Source organism: Typha latifolia, chromosome 4 (assembly GCF_019914945.1).
Source record: "Typha latifolia isolate L0001 chromosome 4, TyphaL0001v2, whole genome shotgun sequence".
In the NCBI taxonomy this organism is placed as follows: domain Eukaryota; kingdom Viridiplantae; phylum Streptophyta; class Magnoliopsida; order Poales; family Typhaceae; genus Typha; species Typha latifolia.
In genome coordinates, this window is record NC_133089.1 from 8,897,786 (window position 1) to 8,923,082 (window position 25,297).

General features: G+C 38.9%; 1 pseudogene; it reads left to right on the forward strand.

Annotated features, from left to right (window-relative positions):
• The first annotated feature begins 4,603 nt into the window (after positions 1 to 4,603).
• LOC140785583 (uncharacterized) overlaps positions 4,604 to 25,297 on the forward strand; it is a 39,348-nt pseudogene continuing 18,654 nt past the window's right edge.

Here is a 25,297-nt window from a genome sequence, read left to right on the forward strand (position 1 = left end):
GATCAAAACTCGAAACCGCACGAAATCAATCAAGATAAATAGACTTAATTGAATAAAAAATAAGAAAATTGATGAAGGATCATACCTCGCAAAAAGTGAAGAAAATCTTGAAGTTTTAGCCAAAAGACTTTAAAAGGGTTTGAAGTGAAAATTTTGATGAAAAAGATGAAGATCTTGAGGATTTGGATTTTTTTTAAAATTTAAACTAAAACAAATCAAAAATCTTTTTGGAGATGCACTTCTAGAAAATTCAAAATAGATTCAAGACATAGAATATGACAATCAAATGAAATAAGTCATACACAGATCAATCAAATCATCAAGAGCATATTATAATCAATTCTAATGCATCACTCAAAATTAAATTAATCTTTATTGATCATAACAATATACTTATGCAAGGTGAGCATAGATAACATGAAACATTCTTCTTAAATAAACTTTCCTATTTAAACAATGATACAACACAGTAGTCAAACCGACTTAGTATTTAAATTTGCACTTTTCGACTTATTCACCATAACCGAACAGGAATTTTTCATGTATTATTTTTTATACATAAACTATATAGGTGCAATGATGGCTTTCACACATGAGTAGGTAACCCTTTTCTTATAGTACAAATCAAACAATGTGCGAGAATATATACACAAGTAGCAAAAATTTTATTTAATTTGCAATCAATGTACTGAGTCAAACTGGACTCTCAACAAGATGGCTTTCACACTAACTCATTATAGCGCTTTTCATTGATCTTTTATAAACACGTTTCTGATGACTAAGCATGAGGTCAAACTGTGCAAATCAAGGTCAATAGTAAGCTATTTAAAAAAAAATTTCCTGATGTCATGCTCACACAAGAATATACACACGTTATGGGTGCATTAATTTCAGTATAATTATCATAGAAGTCGAGAGAATTAATAAATCTAAAATGATACAATATACTACAAGATGACAAAATTGACTATAATAACTCATAATCAAAAGAAAAATCATATTTATATGTCAAGAGTATATTATTGAATCTAGGAGTGCATTTTTTTTATTTTATTACAAAAAAAAACTCTCGACAAATCGAAAACTAAAACCAAAGAAAATTTCAGAGTAAAATAAAACCTAAAAAAATGAAATTATAAGAAACTGGCAAACTAAAACACAAATCAATCTAAAACACAAATCCCTAAAGAAGTACGAAGATACTGAAATCTCTGTAAATCCAAAGGTTTTGTAAACAAATCACCCAACTGTTTCTCCGTATCAACATGTTCTAGTGCTATCGTTTTGTCTTGTTACATTTCAGATTATGTGAAGTTCTAACAACATATCAATTATTAGATGTTCTAGATCCAAAACATATAACATTACCATCATGATCTAGAATAGTACAATTATTTTTAGAGAATTTTATCTCATAACCTTCATCACAAAATTGAATGATGCTTAATAAATTTGCTTTCAAGCCATTAACATAAAGAACATTTTTGAGACTAGGAATACGTGGAGTACTTACCTTTCCTTTACCTATTACCTTGGATGAGTTACCATCTCCAAATGTCACAACTCCCCTTTCATATTCTTCGAGATTAGAAAATAAGGATTTGTTGCCTAACATATGTCTTGAACAGCCACTGTCTAAATACCACAAGTCAGAATTTAAAGCTTTCAAGGCAGTATGTACAACATAACATTTCAAATCACTTTTCTTGACCCTCTTGGCCTTTGTTTTCATCCCATAAATAAAAACACTTCTAGGTTTTTGCAAAAGTTTGCAATGAGGTCGAATATGCCCTAGAATGCCGCAATGATAGCATGTCGGAACAAACCTTTTTCTACTCACCTTTTGTCGAGGAGTATGACTAAAGTTTACCTTTGGTGCCGTCGAAGTTTCACTAGTTTGTAGATTCAAGTTCTGTTTAGAAGGGTTCATCCAGGATTGCTTTGTAAATGCGGTTGATGGCTTTAAGTATTCTTCCTTTTGTATACTTGCAGAAACAAAGACAGTTTTGTTATTATTTGAATTACTAGTGTATCCAACACCATACCTGTCTTTTCCAGAGATCTGAGCTTTTAGAATCTCATCAAGTTTGTTCTTCCCTTTTAGAAATGTCACTTCCTTATTCACTCGCTCTAGTTCAATTTCATCAGCCTTCATTTTATTTTTCGCATTGTCAAGTTGTTCAGAAAGGTCTTTAACACGTTCAAGTTACAATTTGCACTTCTCCTCAAATTGAATTCTTTCAGATTCGATTACCTTGAGTCATTGAAGTAGTCTAAGATTGCTTTTCTTGAGTTTAAACGACTCTAGGTACAAGTCATTATATACCTTTTGAATTTCATATTCATCTTCCTCAGCTGGTAACATATCAAAATCATCTGTACTATCAGTATCAACAACAGAGTCAGATTAAGTAGAGAAGAGGTAAAAGCTACAAAGTTTTCTTCGTCTTTTTTAGAATCAACATTAGATTCATCTGAGTCATCCCAAGTAACTTTCATAGCTTTGCCCTTCCTCTTAAGACGATTAGGGCATTCTTGTGCGATGTGTCCAAAACCAGAACATTCAAAACATTGAACTTTATTCTCAGAACTCTTATTTTTCTGTTTGACATTGTTGTTGGTACCACCTGTATTTGAACTCAAAGTATTCTTCTTTTTCACAAAGGCTTTGCTTTTTTCAAATTTTTCAGCATTCAACTTGTTTGGCTTCCGAAAGAATTTTTTGAACTTTTAAACGAACATGGCCAACATCTCAACATCTGAATCACCTTCATCATAAGACTCCTCTATACTTTGTTCAACTATGGATAGGGCAATCCCTTTGGACTTCCTCGGTTTTGAAAGGCTGGACTTAAATGTTTGTAGATTTCCTACCAATTGTTCAATTTTCATAGAATCGATGTCCTTACTTTCCTCAATAGCTGTAACTTTTGCTTGAAACCTCTCTGGAAGAGACCTAAGGATCTTACGGACAATTCTATTTTTAGGAATTTTCTCTCCTAGTTTGAAACTGGAGTTGACTATATCACTCAGCTTTGCATAGAACTCATCAAATGTCTCATTCTCCTCCATACGTAGAGTTTCAAAACTAGTAGTCAACCTCTAAAGTTTAGAAAGTTTTATAGCCATAGTTCCTTCGTGAGTAGTTTCTAAGATCGTCGAAGCTTATTTTGCTATTGCACAAGTAGAAATTCTTCTAAATTCTTCCGAGGAAACACAACTAAAAATTGCATTTATTGCTTTGCTATTCTAGCCAACTTTTTCATAGTCTGACCTATCCCATGACTCTATCGGTTTATCAGCAAGTTTATCATCCACCATGTACATTGGTGGACTCCAACCGTTCACAACGGCAAACCATACTCGTTCATCTATAGACTTCAAGTAAGCTCTCATCCTAGCTTTCAAATATCCATAATTTGATCGATCTAGGATAGGAGGTCTAATAGATGATGGTCCATCTCTATGAAAATCCATGCCTATCTGATCTCTCTCAAAGGGTGAGAGAACCTGCTCTAATACCAATTGAAAAACCCTACACACACGTATGTATCTAAACACTAGGCAATGATCACGCTCGTTCGCTTTAAGTAAAAATTGGAAGAAATATTAAAAACGAAAGCAGAGATGAACACTAAGATTTTAACGTGGAAAAACCCAAACGGGAAAAAACCACGGATCCAAACTCGGATCAAAAACCAATCACTAGAATAGTAGCAGTTACAAGACTGACTCACAAAACAACTCGTCGATCCAAACGACATTGTTCCTCTTAGTCTTGCTCGCTAGAACCCACGATTCAGCGCTTCTCGTGATTGAAGTCCAATCTCAGCAACCCTTGAGATTGATCTTTCGTCTAGATAGCCCTTAAGACGAAAGATTAACTTTTGTAGACGAGTTGAACCTTGTTAGTTGAAGAACCGATGTAGTCTCAAGAAGTCTCTTTCAATAACGCTTCTTCAACCCCTCTAGAGATAGGGCATCACAATCCTTATATATGATCTCCAAGATAGAGGCAAATCCAAGTCTTATCCGTACTCACGAAAGTACAATATAGAGCCAAATCATAATCTTATTTGTACTCACGAAAGTACAAGATAGAGCCAAATCTGAGTCTTATCCGTACTCATGATATTCAAGATAGAGCCAAATCCGAGTCTCATCCGTACTCACGAAAGTCCAATATTCTTAAACTTTGTTGGTGCGTTCGAACGGGCTCGAGTGCGTTCGAATGCGACAGCTTGAATTCTTCATGTTGCGTTCAAACACGTTTGTGAACGCAGCTCTCGGTCTGTGTGAACACAGTACCTGCGTTCGAACGCGTTTGTGAACGAGGCTCTCTGTCTGTGTGAACGCAGTACTCGTGTTCGAACGCGTTTGTGAACGCACCTCTCTGTCTGTGTGAACGCAGTATCCATGTTCGAACGCGTTTGTGAACACGGTGTGAACTCGACGGCTTTTCTCCAATAATCTTGCAATACTTCAAACCAGAGATATTCTAGACTTGTGTAAATCTCATATACATGAAAAAATATATTTAGAATATTTTGTACACAATTGCCAACAAATAAAAACCTAACATGCACCTTTTGGGGTATCTGCTATGGCTGGCCGAGGCAGAGGAGTTAGCGGGGCAGCTTCCTTTCAGTCTGGTCGAAAGTCTAGAGGTGGTCGGATCTTCGCGATGACGGAGCACGATGCTTTGGCATCTAATGATGTGGCCACAGGTACTCTGAATTTATTTTCTCATACGGCAAGAGTTTTGTTTGATCCGGGTGCCACACATTCTTTTATTTCTACTTCTTTTGCTTGCCATTCTGATATTCAAATGGAACCTTTAGAGGATATTATGTTGATTGCCACACCAGTAGGAGAGACAGTTGTTATTGATTCGGCTTATAAATCTTGCATAGTTAGTTTTGGTGATAGAGAGTTCAAAGTAGATCTTTTGCCACTATAGCTGATAGATTTTGACGTTATCTTGGGGATGGATTGGTTAGCTGCATATCATACCAACATAGATTGCTATAGAAAGGAAATTGTAATGAATTTGGCTGATGGAGCAGAATATAGAATTAAGGGCAATAAATCCAGCAACCCTATGAAGATAATCTCTGCATTTGAAGCCTATAGGTTACTAAAGAAGAAAAGATGTACAAGTGTTTTAGCTAGTCTGTCAGGGGATACTGATAAGCAGATTAAATTAGAAGATGTCCGAGTTGTTAGAGATTTTCCTGATGTTTTCCCAGATGATCTCCCCGGATTACCCCCGGACAGGGACATAAACTTTTCAATTGATCTAGCTCCTGATACCTCACTATTTCTAAAGCTCCCTATAGAATGGCACCAATAGAATTGAAGGAACTTAAGGTACAGTTGGAAGAACTACTACTGAAAGGCTTCATAAGACCTAGTGTCTCTCTTTGGGGAGCACCTGTTCTTTTTGTTAAGAAGAAGGATGGGACACTCAGGCTGTGTATAGACTATAGACAGCTGAACTAAGTGATAATAAAAAATAAATATCCTTTACCTCGCATTGATGATTTGTTTGATCAGTTAAAGGGAGTTAGAGTATTCTCTAAAATAGACTTGAGGACTGGTTTCCATCAGTTAAAATTCGTGAGAAGGATATTTCTAAAACTGCCTTTCGTACTAGGTATGGGCATTATGAGTTTTTGGTCATGCCATTTGGATTGACCAATGCTCCAGCTGTCTTCATGGATCTGATGAATAGAGTTTTTCAACCTTATTTGGATCAGTTTGTAATAGTTTTCATTGATGATATACTAATATATTTAGCTAGTGAGGAAGAACATGAGTATCACTTGAGGTTAATTCTCCAGATCTTGAGAGAAAAGAAGTTATTTGCCAAATTTTCAAAATGTGAGTTCTGGCTAGATCAGGTGGTCTTCCTAGGACATGTATCACAGGAAAGGATCAGTGTGGATCAGTCCAAAATAGATGCTGTATTGAAATGGAGTCAACCAACTAATATCACGGAAGTGCGTAGTTTTCTTGGTCTGGCTAGATATTATAGGAGGTTTGTAGAAGGATATGCAAAGATAGCTATGCCCCTTACCAGGTTGACTCGGAAGAATCAAAGGTTTGAGTGGAATGAAGAGTGTGAAAATAGTTTTCAAGAATTAAAAAGAAGATTGACTCGTGCACCAATTCTGATTATTCCTTCCAGTGGAATAGGATTTCAAGTGTATTGTGATGCCTCACGTAAAGGATTAGGTTGTGTTTTAATGCAGAATGGTAATGTAGTGGCTTATGCATCCAAGCAGTTAAAAGATTATGAACATAATTATCCTACTCATGATTTGGAGTTGGCTACTGTAGTGTTTTCTTTAAAGATTTGGCGACACTATCTATATGGGGAAAAATGTGAAATTTTTACAGATCATAAAAGTCTTAAATATTTGTTTACTCAGAAAGAACTTAATTTGCGGCAAAGGAGATGGTTGGAATTAGTGAAGGATTATGATTGTACCATAAATTATCATCCAAGTAAAGCAAATGTTGTTATAGATGCCTTAAGTAGGAAGTCAGCTGGGAGTCTAGCATTTTTAATTACCCAACAAACTATGATACTTAAGGATCTGCAAAGGCTAGAAGTTCCAATTGTGGCCAAGGGTGGTGGAGTTGGTTTACTTGCACAATTTACTGTCAAACCTACATTGATAGATAGAATTGGTGCATCTCAGAAGACAGATATTAAGGCTATGCAAATTGTGAAACAAGTACAGAATTCCGATAAACCAGATTTCTCTATAGACTCTACCGAGATACTGCGTTTTAGAGGCAGATTATATGTTCCTAATTGTGAAGGACTTAGAAATGAAATTTTAAATAAAGCTCATACTTCTGCTTATGCTATGCACCTCGGGGGAACAAAAATGTATCATGAGTTGAAAAGGAAATTTTGGTGGAAAGGGATGAAAAGAAATATTGGGAAATTTGTAGCTAGGTGTTTGACTTGTCAGCAAGTCAAGATTGAGCATCAGAGGGCTGCAGGCGCATTACAACCTTTGCAGATTCTTGATTGGAAATGGGAACATATTAATATGGATTTTGTGATAGGGTTACCAAAGACACAGAAAGAGAAGAATGCAATTTGAGTGATTATTGATAGACTAACCAAATCAGCACACTTTTTATCGGTGATTGGTTTCGATCCGAGTTTGGATCCGTGGTTTTTTCCCGTTTGGGTTTTTCCATGTTAAAATCTTGGTGTTCATCTCTGTTTTCGTTTTTAATATTTCTTCCAATTTTTACTTAAAGCGAACGAGCGTGATCATTGCCTAGTGTTTAGATACATACGTGTGTCTAGGGGTTTTTCAATTGGTATCAGAGCAGGTTCTCTCACCCTTTGAGAGAGATCAGATAGGCATGGATTTTCATAGAGATGGACCATCAACTATTAGACCTCCTATCCTAGATGGATCAAATTATGGATATTACAAAGCTAGGATGAGAGCTTACTTGAAGTCTATAGATGAACGAGTATGGTTTGCCGTTGTGAACGGTTGGAGTCCACCAATGTACATGGTGGATGATAAACTTGCTGATAAACCGATAGAGTCATGGGATAGGTCCGACTATGAAAAAGTTGGCTGGAATAGCAAAGCAATAAATGCAATTTTTAGTTGTGTTTCTTCGGAAGAATTTAGAAGAATTTATACTTGTGCGATAGCAAAAGAACCTTGGACGATCTTAGAAACTACTCACGAAGGAACTATGGCTGTCAAACTTTCTAAACTTCAGAGGTTGACTACTAGTTTTGAAACTCTACGTATGGAAGAGAATGAGACATTTGATGAGTTCTATGCAAAGTTGAGTGATATAGTCAACTCCAGTTTCAACCTAGGAGAGAAAATTCCTGAAAATAGAATTATTCGTAAGATCCTTAGGTCTCTTCCAGAAAGGTTTCAGGCAAAAGTTACAGCTATTGAGGAAAGTAAGGATATCGATTCTATGAAAGTTGAACAATTGGTAGGAAATCTACAAACATTTGAGTCCAGTCTTTCAAAACCAAGGAAATCCAAAGGGATGGCCCTATCCACAGTTGAACAAAATTTAGAGGAGTCTGATGATGAAGATGATTTAGATGTTGAGATGTTGACTATGTTTGTCAAAAAGTTTAATAAATTCTTTCGGAAGCCAAACAAGTTGAATGCTAAAAAATTTGAGAAAATTAAAGCCTTTGTGAGAAAGAAGAATACTGTGAATTCAAATACAGGTGGTACCAATAACAATGTCAAACAGAAAAATAAGAGTTCTGAGAATAAAGTTCAATGTTTTGAATGTTCTAGTTTTGGACACATCACACAAGAATGCCCTAATCGTCTTAAGAGGATGGGCAAAGCTATGAAAGTTACTTGGGATGACTCAGATGAATCTAATATTGATTCTGAAAAAGACGAAGAAAACTTTGTAGCTTTTACCTCTCCTCTACTTAATACTGACTATGTTGTTGATATTGATAGTACAGATGATTTTGATATGTTACCATCTAAGGAAGATGAATCTGAAATTCAAAAGGCATATAATGACCTGTACCTAGAGTCGTTTAAACTCAAGAAAAACAATCTTAGACTACATCAACGACTCAAGGTAATTGAACTAGAAATAATTCAATTTGAGGAGAAGTACAAATTGGAGCTTGAACGTGTCAAAGACTTTTCTGAACAACTTGACAATGCGAAAAATAAAATGAAGTCTGATGAAATTGAACTAAGAGCGATTGAATAAGGAAGTGACATTTCTAAAAGAGAAGAACAAACTTGATGAGATTCTAAAAGCTCAGATCTCTGGAAAAGACAGGTATGGTGTTGGATACACTAGTAATTCAAATAATAACAAAACTGTCTTTGTTTCTGCAGGTATACAAAAGGAAGAATACTTGAAGCCATCAACCGCATTTACAAAGCAATCCTAGATGAAGGCTTCTAAACTAAAGTTGAATCTACAAACTAGTGAAACTTCGACGGTACCAAAAGTAAACTCTAGTCACACTCCTCGACAAAAGGTGAGTAGAAAAAGGTTTGTTCCGACATGCTATCATTGCGGCATTCTAGGGCATATTCGACCTCATTGCAAACTTTTGCAAAAACCTAGAAGTGCTTTTATTTATGGGATGAAAACAAAGGCCATATGGGTCAAGAAAATGTATATGAAATGTTATGTTGTACATACTGCCTTGAAAGCTTTAAATTCTGACTTGTGGTATTTAGACAGTGGCTGTTCAAGACATATGTCAGGCGACAAATCCTTATTTTCTAATCTCAAAAAACATGAAAGGGGAGTTGTGACATACGGAGATGGTAATTCATCCAAGGTAATAGGTAAAGGAAAGGTAAGTACTCTAGGTATTCCTAGTCTCAAAAATGTTCTTTATGTTAATGGCTTGAAAGCAAATTTATTAAGCATCATTCAATTTTGTGATGAAGGTTATGAGGTAAAATTCTCTAAAAATGATTGTACTATTCTAGATCATGATGGTAATGTTATATGTTTTGGATCTAGAACATATGATAATTGATATGTTGTTAGAACTTCACATAATCTGAAATGTAACAAGACAAAACAATAGCACTAGAACATGTTGAGACGGAGAAACAGTTGGGTGATTTGTTTACAAAACCTTTAGATTTACAGAGATTTCAGTATCTTCGTACTTCTTTAGGGATTTGTGCTTTGGATTGATTTGTGTTTTAGTTTGCCAGTTTCTTATTATTTCGTTTCATTTTTTTTAGGTTTTATTTTACTTTGAAATTTTCTTTGGTTTTAGTTTTAGATTTGTCGAGAGTTTTTGCTATAAAAAAAATTGATGCACTCCTAGATTCAATAATATACTCTTGACATAAAAATATGATTTTTCTCTTAATTATGAGTTATTATAGTCAATTTTGTCATCTTGTAGTATATTGTTTCAATTTTGATTTTGTCACTCCCTCGACTTCTATAATAATAAAAATTTTAATGCATTCATAACGTATGTGTATTCTTGTGTGAGCATGATATCATGAATATTTTTTTAATTAGCTCACTATTAACTTTGATTTGCACAGTTTGACCTCATGCTTAGTCACAAACGTGTTTATAAAAGATCAATGAAAAGGGCTACAATGAGTTAGTGTGAAAGCCATCTTGTTGAGAGTCCAGTTTGACTCAGTACATTGATTGCAAATTAAATAAAATTTTTGCTACTTGTGTATATATTCTCGCACATTGTTTGATTTGTACTATAAGAAAAGGGCTACCTACTCATGTGCGAAAGCCATCATTGCACCTATATAGTTTATGTATAAAAAATAATACAGGAAAAATTCCTGTTCGGTTATGGCGAATAAGTCGAAAAGTGCAAATTTAAATACTAAGTCGGTTTGACTACTATGTTGTATCATTGTTTAAATAGGAAAGTTTATTTAAGAAGAATGTTTCATGTTATCTATGCTCACCTTGCATATGTATATTGTTATGATCAATCAAGATTAATTTAATTTTGAGTGATGCATTAGAATTGATTATAATATGCTCTTAATGATTTGATTGATTTGTGTATGACTTATTTCATTTGATTGTCATACTCTATATCTTGAATCTATTTTGAATTTTCTAGAAGTGTATCTCTAAAAAGATTTTTGATTTGTTTTAGTTTAAATTTAAAAAAAAAATCCAAATCCTCAAGATCTTCATCTATTTCATCAAAATTTTCACTTCAAACCCTTTTAAAGTCTTTTGGCCGAAACTTCAAGATTTTCTTCACTTTATGCGAGGTATGATCATTCATCAATTTTCTTGTTTTTTATTCAATTAAGTTTCTTGATCTTGATTGATTTCGTGCGGTTTCGAGTTTTGATCACGTTAAAGTTAATATCTTGATGTTTCTTGTGCGATTGAATGTGATATATTAGCGTTTTCAAGTGAAAGATGGGTTTCATTTAGGGCCTTCATGGTTTCTTCATCGTCAGTTCCCTCCGAGTTCCTAGTCTTTGGCATTTGTGTCAAAAAGGGGGAGAGTGTCTAGTGTGTCGTGTGTGGTGCGAGTTTAAAGTTTTAGAGTTTACGTGTGTAGGGGGAGCATGGCAATAGGGGGAGTTTATTAGAGTCTTTCTGTCTTTCTAATCTTGCTTATAACTTTGCTTGGAGAAATTGTGAACTTTGTCTGATTAAGTACTTTTGAACTTATGCTCCATTGATAACTTGTGGTTGGATTGTTTATTCATTTCAAGTTATTTTCACTTGATCTTGGATTGGTATATGTTTATTTGCAGGGATTGATGTGCAAAATATTCTAGTCTTGTTGATTGCTCATTTGAAGTCTGTGTAATATCTTGTAACCTAGGTGTTTTGTCACAAATTGCCAAAGGGGGAGATTGTTAGGTTTTTATTTGTTAGCAATTGTGTACAAAATATTCTAAGTATATTTTTTTCATGTATATGAGCTTTACACAAGTCTAGAATATCTCTGGTTTGAAGAATTGCAAGATTATTGGAGAAAACCCGTCGAGTTCACACTGCGTTCACAAACGCGTTTGAACGCGGGTACTGCGTTCACACAGACAGAGAGCCGCGTTCACAAACGCGTTCGAACGCGGTGCATTCACAAACGAGTTCGAACGCGAAATCTGCGTTCACACAGACAGAGAGCGCGTTCACAAACATGTTCGAACGCGGACACTGCGTTCACACAGACCGAGAGCTGCGTTCACAAACGCGTTCGAACGCAACCTGAAGAATTCAAGCTGTCGCGTTCGAACGCACTCGAGCCCGTTCGAACGCACTAACAAAGTTTAAGAATATTGGACTTTTGTGAGTACGGATAAGATTTGGATTTGGCTCTATCTTGTACTTTCGTGAGTACGGATAAGATTAGGATTTGGCTCTATCTTGTACTTTCGTGAGTACGGATAAGATTTGGATTTGGCTCTATCTTGTACTTTCATGAGTACGGATAAGACTTTGATTTGGCTCTATCTTGGAGATCATATATAAGGATTGTGATGCCCTATCTTGGGGGGGTTGAAGAAGTATTATTGAAGGAGATTTCTTGAGCTACATCGGCTCTTCAACGAACAAGGTTCCACTCATCTACAAGAATTTAATCTTTCGTCTTAAGGGCGATCTAGACTAAAGATCAATCTCGAGGGCTATTGAGATTGGACTTCAATCATAAGAAGCAGTGAATCGTGGGTTCTAGTGATCAAGATTGAGAGGAACAAAGTCGTTTGGATCGACGAGTTGTTTTGTGAGTCAGTCTTGTAACTGCTACTATTCTAGTGATTGGTTTTGATCCGAGTTTGGATCCGTGGTTTTTTCCCGTTTGGGTTTTTCCACGTTAAAATCTTGGTGTTCATCTTTGCTTTCGTTTTTAATATTTCTTCCAATTTTTACTTAAGCGAACAAACGTGATCATTGCCTAGTGTTTAGATATATACGTGTGTCTAGGGGTTTTTCAAATGGAAAAGTTAGCTCTCTTGTTTAGAGATGAAACTTTTGCTCACCATGGAATTCCTGTTAGTATCACTTCAGATAGAGATCCTCGTTTTGTGTCTAGATTTTGGAAGCAGTTTCATTAGTCTTTTGGAACAAAACTATAGTTTAGTACAGCTTATCATCCTGAGACAAATGGTCAATCTGAGCGTACTATTCAATCATTAGAGGATATGTTGAGAGCATGTATAATTGATTTTGGATTGGGCTGGGACAAATACTTACCGTTGATAGAGTTTGCTTATAATAACAGTTATCATTCTAGTATTGGTATGCCTCCCTATGAAGCATTATATGGCAGGAAATGCAGATCACCAATCGATTGGGAAGAAGTTGGAGAAAAGAAGGTTGAAAACTCAGTACTAGTGCAAGCTACAGTTGAGAAGATAAAGACAATTAGAGAACATATGAAGGTGGCACAAAGTAGACAGAAAAGTTATGCTGATAATAGGAGGCGTGATTTGGAGTTTCAGGTTGGGGACAAAGTATTCTTAAGAGTTTCACCTTGGAAGGGTGTGTTTCGCTTTGGAAAGAAAGGAAAGTTAAGTCCTAGGTATATAAGACCTTATGAGATTCTTGGACGAGTGGGGCCTGTAGCTTATAGAGTAGCTTTACCCCCTGATTTAGCTCAAATTCATGATGTGTTTCATGTGTCAGTAATAAGGAAATATATATCAGATCCTTCGCATGTGATTCATTATGAACCGGTCCAGCTGCAGCAAAATTTATCATATGAAGAACAACCTGTGAAGGTCCTTGCTAGAAGAGATAAAGTACTAAGAACAAAAGTTATACCCTTAGTAAAAATCCTGTGGAGGAACCATGCAGTAGAAGAGGCTTATTGGGAACGTGAAGATGAGATACGATTCAAATATCCAGAATTGTTTAGAGGTATGTAAATTTCGAGGTCGAAATTTTTATAAGGGGGGAAGGAAAAATGTAATAACCCAAGGTTAAAAAAAAATTTCCTACACTGCATGGCACAACAGCTCGTGCCATGCAGTGGCAGCGGAGTTGGGCGCCACGCGCCCCAAGCGCTGGCCCGGCCAACCTGGCCGAGCAAGCTGGCGCGGTGGGCCCCCGCTCCCGCCGCCGCAGCCACAGCCTCCCTCCCCACCGCCTCTCTCTCCCTTTTCTTCTCTCTCTCTCTCTCTCTCTCTCTCTCTCTCTCTTTTTCAAACTCTCCCTGACCTTTCTCTCTTTCTCTCTCTCTCAAACACTCTCTCCCTCTACCCACTGCCGCCGCCACCTCCACTAGCTCCGGTGAGCCTCCCTCCCTCTCTCTCTCTCTACCTCTCTCTCTCTCTCTATTTCTCTTTTTCTCCTTGTCGGCTTCCTCTCGGAACCGCCGGAGGATTGAGCCGTCGGCGAGAGGTCGGCCGCTGAGTGGCCACCAGCGGCCGCACCCCTCCCCCATGGCCCAACCTTCTTCTTCCTTTCTTCTTTCTTCTTCTTCTTCTTCTTCTTCTCTTTCTTCTTCCTCTCCTCCTCCTCCTTCCCTTCTCTCCTCTGACTGCACCCTACAAGTGGTGCTGGGCTCGGCCCAGCGCCTTGCTGTGCATGGTGCTGGGTTGAGCCCAGCACTATATACAATTCTATATTTTGTTTTTTTTCTCTTTCTATATATAGATATGCACAATTAGTTTAGCTTAGTTAATTTAATGTAATTAAGTTATACAAATTAAATATGATTATATCATAGTTAGTATATAGTTCTAATTATACCATGTTTAGCAAAATGCATGCAATATAAATTACTATTTTAATCCTAAGAAATTTTTAGGGTTATGTACGTATATTCTTATTTTTATTAATTATCAAAGAGAATAATAGATACATAAAATATATTCTAAATACACAAATAAATAATATAATTATGATTAATAAATAACAAAAACAAATATAGAAATGAAGAGTACATAATTACAATAAGAAACTATTCTTTTGTCTGGTTAATTTTAATTAATAGAAAGACTGACATATTTGTTATAAATAATTTCAGATCCCGACCCCCCTGTTCAAGACCCTGTGGACCTAGCTATTGAGGCCTGATCGTTATCGTAGCAGCGTGAACGAGTGGTGGTTTGGTATTTCAGTGGTGTGAGTAGTCTTATCCCTTAGACGCCTTTCTTAAATTAGGTTATATTATACATTTATGTACATGCATGTTTTCGCCTCCAGCATGATTATATGATTTTATCTAGAGATGATTATAGTCGAGTATATTTTATCATGCATTCGATTATGCTGATTTTGAATATGAGTACATTGGTGACATATATAGAGATGATTAGAGATGATTCTACTATTATGATTGTTTACCGAGTTGATCTGTAGCATGAGTATGCATGTGTTGACGATACAGTTGGAGACTACATTGCAGCATTTTTCTCTTGATTCCTATTCCACCTAAATTCCTGTTATGCATTGACTCGTTATCGTACTAGATATATGCATATGATCTGTCATTTAGAAGGAAAACATGAAATGTGATTGATAGGATAGTTGATAGAAAGCGTGAGGATACCCGAGTGGGCGCGAGGGTTAGGACGCGCTTGGTGGATGATTGATCGCTCGACATGGTCGCGATCCTGTTGGCCTTACGTCTGAGGTCATTAGTCTGTGTGCGCAGCAGACATTTGGACACATACCGTTCGCCAGGGCATATGTGGCGAGTTATCCTCACGAGATTTCTATTAGCGGATGGCAGGGTATGATTATAGTTGAGATACTCCTTGCGGATGGCAGAGTATGCTCTGAGCCTTCGGGCATGATGTTGAGACCGGATACCGAGTGTTGACTGTGCACAGTGGTCTAGTATGATGATATTATACCGAGATATCGGTGATGATCCTGATGTTAAGAAATGCATATGATTTCATTATTATCTGACATACCTGATTATTGAGTGGTCAATATACATCATATATAATTGTATCTGATATCATAGCATTGTCATGGTCGGCATGCATCATGTGTCATATTTGAGAGAGAGTTATGATGATCATATGACGTGGTGATCTGTTTATTCATTGTCGATGATTATGTATTTTTATCATTTATGACATGACATGTTATCTATATTTTATTTATGTAGTATTGAGGACACATTCATTTACTCATTAATGACATGATACTCTTTCTGATTCATATTATCCAGTACTTGATTTACTCTCTGTTTGGCATCACTAATTCGGGGTAAGGTCTATTCATTGAGCCTTTAGCTCATGACTCTCTTGTTTTCTCCTTTCCAAAAACCCAGGTGAACGAGAGGAGCAGGATATTCCTTAGAGGTCTTGCTGGTGAGTGAGGAGTAGAGTGTGGTTAGTGTTGTATGCCAGTTGAGTTATCCTATCTGATGTAATAGTTGACATCCTCCAAAGTGTATCTATATCCTTGTCTTATATTTTAGCAGGTGACTTTGTACTTGTATAATTATGTATATACCTCTATTGTGTATATGTAGTTGTGAAAAGCTCTTGATGATGTGTTGTGGCCTGTGTGGGGCCCAAGTAATGTTATCTGTATGCTGTTGATAGTTAGACTTGAGTTATTCTTAATTTAGATATTGTGGATAAAATTATGATGTTGTTATAGGTTATTTGATTGTTAGTAACAAACTGAATGGTCAGGTACTATGCACGTGCTGTGTGGGCTCGTGCTATGCACGTGTTTAGAGTGTGGGTGTCACAATTAATGCATCTATCACATGCATACTCATGCTAGTCTATCACATGCATATTCATACTATAGATCATCTCAACATAAAGTCATAACAATATATTCATCTCTATGTATATCATCAGCATACTCATATATCCTAGATTGGTCTAATCAAATGCATGATAAAATATGCTCAACTGAAATTATCTCTAGATAAGCCATATAATTATGCTGAAGGCCAAAATATGCATATATATAATTATATAATAAATCCTAATTTGAGAAAGACATTTAGAAGATAAGACTACTCACATCTGATCATAAGACCCAATACACATATCCCTCACGTCTATCGATCAACCGTCACTCATTACTAGTAAGGTCCATGGGGTCTCAAATAAGGGGTTCGGGGTCTAAAAATATTTAAGTTGCATGAAGTTAGTCATTTATCCAATTAGAATTAATTTAAATAAAATATAAATATTTATTAGGTTTAGAATCACTTCTTTTATTTTTGATTACATAACTAGATCTACAATATAGATATGATTCAAATACCATAATTATACTATTATCATAAAATGCTAGTTATAATATAAGGAGAAGAGGTTTGCTTTTTTTATATAAAAATATTCTAAATATATAATTATACACATGATCTATTTGTATAATTCTTACTCTATATTGATTAATCAGAAACTATATAGTCATTACTTAATTATACAAAATAATAAAATTAATTAATTACTAAAACAAGAATAGTATCTTATTCTAGACACAATAGTATATAAGAAATTATTAAAATTACTTAAAATGTATATATTATGAATATTAGTATATATCTATAAGTCTTATGATTATAATTAAGGAAACTATTTATTAATCTAACAAAACATATATATATATATATATTAAGTAACGCCAATATTTATATGCAATAATTTAAAACATAAAGAATCATTAATTGTACAAGTTTATTAAGAATAATCATGTTAATAAATATATGTATATATTAATTAAAGTAATCAATGTCTAAAATAATCTAGTTATATTAACTAAAAATAAATACATAGATAAAAAGGAAATAAATAAAATAAAATAAAATAAGAACTCCACTGCTAGAGTGTTGGGCTTGAGCCCAGCACCCAGGCTCAATAGACGCTGGGCCGAGCCCAGCACCCAAGCGCAACCTTGCGCTGCAAGGTGCTAGGCCGAACCTAACACCACTACAGCCAAGGTTGCTTGAGAGAAGAAGTGGAGGAGGAGAGGAAGAAGAAGAACAAGGAAGGAGATAAAGGGGAGGGGAGGAGCCGAGCCGATACGGAGGGGCTCGGCCGATGCTGGCCAACCAGCGGCTTGTCTCTCGCCGACGGCTCGATTTTGGCGAACCTGAGAGAGAAAGAGGAAGAAAGGGAGAGAGAGAAAGAGAGAGAGAGAGAGAGAGAGAGAGAGAGAGAGAGAGAGGAGGGAGGAGGCACATCTGTATTAGTGGAGGTGGCGGCGGTGGTGGTGGTGGCGGCAGCAACAACAGGCCGACAATCTAAGGATAGAGAGAGAGAGAGGTTGATGGGGAGTAGAAAATGATTGAGAGAGAGAGAGAAGAGAGAGAGAGAGATTTAAAGCGAGAGAAGAGAGAGAGGCAGTGGGGGGAGGCTTAGTGACGGCAGCAGCGGCGGGGCCCACCATGCCAGCTGTGGCTGGCCACCTCATGCCATGCACTATATTTTTTTTTAAAAAAAGGATAGGTTGTTACACTCTCAAACCATCAAAACCCTAAACCCGTCACTTCTTCCCACTAACGACATTTATTTTCATAGTCTCAAACTAATGATTGTTAATTACTCTTAAATTTCCCCACTTCTCAATCTCTCCCACTCTCATTTATGTAGCTAAAGGAATTAATTATAATATGATCTCCCCTCGAAGAGGTTTGATTCAACTCACAACCAATTTTTGGACAGAAATAAGGGTAGAACTTTTGAGAAATATTGTCCAAGTTTTGTTAGTTAGATGCTCTTAAAATTTGGATATTGTAGCCCTAAAAGATATTCTAGTGAATCCGATATATCGAGATTTAGATGAAGATATCATTGAATCAGTGGACGGAGGTTGGAGAGACAGACTTGCGAGATAAAGGGCAAACTAGTTTTGGGATCCACAGGTGGAGGCATAAACTCCTAGGTGAGGGATGGTGGTGGTAAGCCGGTGATGATAGGGTGGCACCGATAGGTTGGTGGTAGTGGAATATTGGAGGTGGTGGTGGTGGTTAGGGCAATATCATAGAGAATAGAAAAAAAAGGAGTGGGCCACCCTTAAGGGAGTAGGATGGTTGGTGTCGTGGGAGGAGAGAACAAGGGAGAAGGAGACAGAGAGAGCTAGGGCAATTCCTTCAATAATTCAATACGATGCACACCACAAGGTGACTACGTCGAGCTAGTTCGACTAGCTCATCTGAATTGGAGTCACAAATACTTAAAAGTAAATAGTACTAATGCAAGGACTAAAATTCAATAAGAAAATACTAGAAATTAGAATAAATTAAAATAGGGATCCAATCCCCATGCGCTCGGCCCGAGGCAACTTGGCTTGACCCAAGCCATATCAATCCACCACTCTGCAACCTTGTCCTCAAGGTGTGAAATTAGGGAAGCGGCCCATAATGTTCGACTCAAGCTCCTAGTTGGATGGACTCATTTGTGGGCTTGCCTAGCCATTCAATCAAGACTTCGATCTCTAATCTGGACCCATGTCATCGTCTCTTGCGGCCTAAGACTCGAACCAATTCAGCTGGGTTGTCTTCCTCCAATGGCTCGAGCAAAATTGAGCTCACCACTTGATTAGGCCCGATTTGGGTCTTCAGGTAAGTCCAAGTGGTAGGCCACTAGACTAATTCATTGTAGCACTTGAAATGACCCGTAGTAATTGTGTCCCAACTTCTGGCTCAGGATCGACCTCAATGTGGACTGCCAATAGGATTAGGCTCAAACAAACACCAACTAGCCCACCTAGAAATCGTGCTCACACCAACCATTGTCATAGGTTTTGTGTTGCTGCTATGTGGGCCTTGAGCTTTTGCAAGGTCGCATCAAGGTTTGCAAGCACCTCGACCTCAATCCGATCTATCACCGCAAGTTGATCATAGATGCACAAGATGGGTGGTGTGTGCCCATAGACTACCTCAAATGGGGTCATGCCAACGTTGGAAAGATGAGCTGTGTTGTAAGAGCACTCAACCAATGGAAGGAACTTGACCCAATCTCTCGGTTGATCTACCATAAAGCAATGAAAGTATTGCTTGAGTCTTTGATTCATCACCTCGATTAGCCATCCATCTCATAGTAGTAGGCCGAACTAAGAGTGACTCGGGTCCCTTACAATCTGAAAAGCTCAGACCAGAACTCATTAACAAAGATGCAATCTTGATCCAACATGATTGTCCTAGGCATTCCATGTAGACGTGCACCACCTCTGAAACAAAAATTTTAGCAACTTTCTTCGCTGAAAACGAGTATGCCAAGGCTATAAATGAGCATATTTGTTCAACTTATCCATCACCACAAACACCACCAATTGTCTTCTGACCTCCGGCAGCCCCTCAACAAAGTCTATTGATCCAAAATCTGCTCCGGTATAGGTAATGGTTGCATCAACTCGCTTAGTTTAAGCATCTCCAATTTGACTTGATGGCAAATTTGGCACTCGTGCACATATTTCTTCGCATTTGATGATGAACCACTGTGATCACACCCTAATGCCAAAATTGCTGATCGTACCTAGCCCTTTGGGCATTGCTAGGGTTGCACGAGGAGGATGAGGGCCATAAGATAAACTAGGACATTGACCAATGAGTTGGACTCTTGTTTGAGTCAAAGTATGAGTCAAAGGAACTACGAAGGCACGGACCGGTTTGGAGATCACCTCACCTTATGGTGTACCCAACCCCTGCACCAGTTGGGTTTGGGTTCAAGCCAAATTGGGAGAACGCACTCAAGGGTCAGATCACAAGGCTCGACTTTCCCAAATCCAATGAAGATGATCCACTCGAGTGGATTTTCAAGGTCGGGCAGATCTTTTAGTTTAAAGGGATGCTCGAAGAACACATGGTAATCATGGTGTCATTCCATCTTGAGGATAACCCGTTGTGGTCTTTATTCGGATTAGCTTCTTATGGAGCTAGCCACATGCATTTATGGTGTGCATTCGATCGCAGATCCTTGAAAAGTTGCACCACTCGATAAGCTTCTACCATCGATTTTGGACATAAGCTAAGATCACCAATGTCTTGTGCAAGCGATCTGTTCTAACTGGGTACAACAACTTCCTTTCTATGCTCGAGAGGTGTGCCAAAAGGTGATGATGAAGGCATATGGGGAAGAGTTTGAGCACATCCATAGCCCATGTGATCCATTATGCTCTAATCTTCACCAATAGAGTGCCTTCCTTCAGGTCTTTGCGGCGACATCCAAGCTGACGGCAAGGTCCTCAGGTTGAGCACTATGGAGGAGATAGTGGAGGACACGCTACTCATGGAGGAGAAGCATAGTAAGTTAAGGATGATGCACCAGCGAGCATGGACCGGACGGGACTTGCGCCAACCCATTCGACACTCGTTGGGACACCCGTGCCGAATTAGAGAGCACTAATGGTTAGTGCTGGACTAAGAGCACCATTAAAGCTCTCTAACGACATGAAGCATCCACTTAGGCCTATTGGATAGGCTCTCACACCTACTTAGGTAGAGGAGGGACACTCCAAAGGGCTATGCTTTCGTTGTGACGAGAAGTATGTGCCCAATCATCACTGCTCACAACCAAAGGACACGATTCCACTACTTAATCGTCTAGAGTTAAAAAATCCCTAGACACAAGTATGTATCTAAATACTAGGCAATAATATCACTCGTTCGGTTAAGTAAAAGTCCGAAGAAATATTCAGAACGAAAGCAAAGATGAACGCCAAGATTTTAACGTGGAAAAACCCAAACGGGAAAAAAAACCACGGATCCAAACTCGAATCAAAACCAATCACTAGAATAGTAGCAGTTACAAGACTGACTCACAAAATAACTCGTCGATCCAAACGACTTTGTTCCTCTCAGTCTTGATCACTAGAACCCACGATTCACTGCTTCTCGTGATTGAAGTCCAATCTCAGTAATCCTCGAGATTGATCTTTCGTCTAGATAGCCCTTAAGATGAAAGATTAACTTTTGTAGATGAGTGGAACCTTGTTAGTTGAAGAACCAATGTAGCCTCAAGAAGTCTCCTTCAATAATGCTTCTTCAACCATACTCAAGATAGGGTATCACAATCCTTATATATGATCTCCAAGATAGAGCCAAATCCAAGTCTTATCCGTACTCACAAATCCAAGTCTTATCCGTACTCACGAAAGTCCAATTTTATCAAAATTCGTTGGTGCGTTCGAACGCTGCCCGGGTGCGTTCGAACGGCATGACTTGAACTTAGGTGCGTTCGAACGGGCCCGAGTGTGTGAACGCAGAATTCTTCGTTGCGTCGAACGCGTTTGTGAACGCAGCTCTCGGTGTGTGTGAACGTGCACCGCGTTCGAACGCGTTTGTGAACGCGGCTCTCTGTCTGTGTGAATGCAGTATCCGTGTTCGAACGCGTTTGTGAACGCGATGTGAACTCGACGGCTTTTCTCTAATAATCTTGCTATTCTTCAAACCAGAGATATTCTAGACTTGTGTAAAGCTCATATACATGAAAAAAATACACTTAGAATATTTTGTACACAATTGCCAACAAATAAAAACCTAACAATCTCCCCCCTTTGGCAATTTGTGACAAAACACCTAGGTTACAAGTTATTACAAAGACTTCAAATAAGCAATCAACAAGACTAGAATATTTTGCACATCAATCCCTGCAAATAAACATATACCAATCCAAGATCAAGTGAAAATAACTTGAAATGAATAAACAATCCAACCACAAGTTATCAATGGAGCATAAGTTCAAAAGTACTTAAATAGACAAAGTTCACAATTTCTCCAAGCAAAGTTATAAGCAAGATTAGAAAGACATAAAGACTCTAATAAACTCCCCTTATTTCCATACTCCCCCCTACACACCTAGACACCTAGACACTCTCCCCCTTTTTGCCACAAATGCCAAAGACTAGGAACTCGGAGGAAACTGACGCTGAAGAATCGTCAACACAGAGTCAAGTACAATCCCCTGACGAGCTTGCTCAGCTCGTAAATCAGTCACTGCCGAATGGAGATCCCGCACTTGAGTACTAAGCTGATCGAAACGATTAGAGTACTATGGTAACTCCCCTCAGAGTGAGATGTGTCACCGTCAGAGCTATCATCATAACTGTCAGGGTGTGATGAGCGACCAGCGGTGAAAGAGGACAGCTTGAGAGGAGACGACTGGTCGTGAGCTTGACTCCGCTTAAGAGTAATCCGATCCAACGGTTTGTGCGAAGTAATGGAAGGTTCCGAAGCATCCACACGTACCCCACTCTGAGTGCACAAATTTGTAATAAAGATGCCAAACGGTAACCCTTCACGAGGTGCTTCTTTCTGTGCAGCTGTGAGAATCGAATCATAGATCACCGCAGCCAAATCAACAGAGACTCCAGATAACATTGCATGAAGAAGGAATGCACGATCCAGACTGATACTGGAATGTTGAGTCTTGGGAGTAATGTTGGACAAACAAAACAGGTGAAGCATGCGAGCCACTGGTGTTAGTTTCGCATGCGGCATCATGTTTCCCTTCCAACGTTCCCCTTTGATCGCATCGTGCAAAGCATATTCATCGACATCAGGAAGTGGAGCAGACGTGGGATACTGGAACTCACCATCAGGAAGACGAAGTTCAGCGCGAATAACATCAGAGTCCAAGTATACAGACAGCCCACGAACAGAAGATCGAATACGGCGTTCTAAAACTGTGGCATTACAAAAGAATTCGCGAACAACTTCCACATAAGCAGTCCCGCTCATCCGACACACCGATAATCATCCTCGCTCAGTAAATATCTATTCGATCCCAAAAGATGAAAAATCAAAAATGACCACGGGTCATTCACAAATAATAGGACGGGTGCCAAAATTATGTTTGTAACGTCCTGCAGCCGTTGAAGTATGATACGATCTTCTCTTTGGGGCTAAGGCTCTGATACCAGATTGATACGATCTTCTCTTTGGGGCTAAGGCTCTGATACCTGCTTGATACGATTTGGCACGGAACTTTCAAATTAGATCCCAAAATATGCTGTCGTCGGATCGACGTGAGATTTTGATATGTTGTAGCCTCGTAAAGGAGCTTTCCAAAAAATCTAGTTACAGGCAAATCGGCATTAGGGATCTCGAGATATCGTTCGTTTAGTGGACGAACGTCAGGATGCTCTGTTTTGGATTCGTGGATGGAGGCACGAGATCCTAGGTAATGGTGGATGGTGGTGGACCGGCGTTAATGGGGTGGCACCGGTGAAAAGTGATGGTAGAACGGTTGTGGTTGATGGAAGGATTAGGGCAAGTGTTGGATAGATTGGACGAAGGGGGAGAAGAGGGCCACCCCTAAGGGACTAGGGTGATTAGCCGGACGAGGGAGGTTAGAAGCGGCGTCGCCGGGGATTGAGAGAACGGGAGCGAAGAAGACGAAGGAGGCAAGGCAAAGCTCAATCTCAATAATCAATAATGATTTTGGTTGCCCTACACATCCTTTTATAGGCTAACCAACAACTCACATTAACCCTAAAACATAATTTTCGCCGACCGCGTTCGAACTCGCCCGACCGCGTTCGAACGCACCGAATTAGCTCTTCTGGATTTGCGAACGCGATGCAGGCGTTCGAACGTGTGATCGAACGTGCCTGTCGGTATTTGCGAACGTGATGCAGGCGTTCACAGTGCGTTCGAATGCACAGTACATTCTCTTCTCCACGTTCACAACCCCGTTCACAAACCGCGTTCGAACTCACTCCACCCGCGTTCGAACGCGACTTACGTAAAACTTATTTTAATGGAAATTAAACACTAAAACATGAAATAAAAACACTCCTAAAGTGAATCCATGCTCGAGACGACGTCGGTGAAGTCTCGAATCGTATCAATCCACCACGCTTCCGCAACCTTGTCCTCAAGGTTTGAAGTTTGGAAAGCGATCCATGATATCGACGCTAGCTCCCCAGTAGACTCGTCGCAGATTTGCCCACCACTCAATTAGCACTTCCGTCTCTAATCTGGTCCCATGGCGTCTTCTCCTACAGTCTAATACTCGGACCGGTTCAGTGGGGTCATCCTCCTTCATTAGTTCGGGTAAGGCCGAACCCACCACCTGGTTAGGCCCGATCTGGGCCTTCAATGCTGATACATGGAAGACCGGATGTATCCTGGTTCCTTCAGGTAGGTCCAACCGGTAAGCTACTGGACCGATTCGTTGTAGCACTCGGTACGGACCGTAGTACTGGTTCCTTCTCGCTCACGTCGGCCTTTGTCATGAGTTTGCTTCATGCGGTTTTGGGCTGTGGCTAGGTGAGTCTTGAGTAGTCTCAATGTTTCATCTCGATCAGCAAGCTCCAAGTCAAGCTCGGTCCTATCCGCCGCCGCGAGTCTATCATAGGCACGCAAGACAGGGGGAGTGCGCCCATAAACCACCTCAAAGGGGGTCATGCCGATGCTAGAGTGATGAGCCGTATTGTATGACCACTCAGCCCATGGAAGGAATTTGACCCAATCCTTTGGTCGTTCCGCCACAAAGCATCGCAAGTATTGCTCCAGTCCACGATTCACCACCTCGGTTTGGCCATCTGTCTCGGGGTGATAAGCTGAACTCAGGTTGATTTGAGTCCCTTACAATCTGAAGAACTCGGACCAAAACTCACTGATGAAGATGCGATCCCGGTCTGACACGATCGTCCTAGGCATCCCATTCAAGCGTGCCACTTCCCGAACAAAAATTTCAGCAACCTTTTTTGCTAAAAATGGGTGAGACAATGTTATGAAATGAGGATATTTGCTCAGTCTATCCACCACAAACCAACACCACCGATTGTCCCCGAACCTCCGGCAGCCCCTCGATGAAGTCCATGGAGATATCCTCCCAAATACGCTCTGGTATAGGTAGTGGTTGTAGCAGCCCGCTAGGCTTGAGTGCCTCCG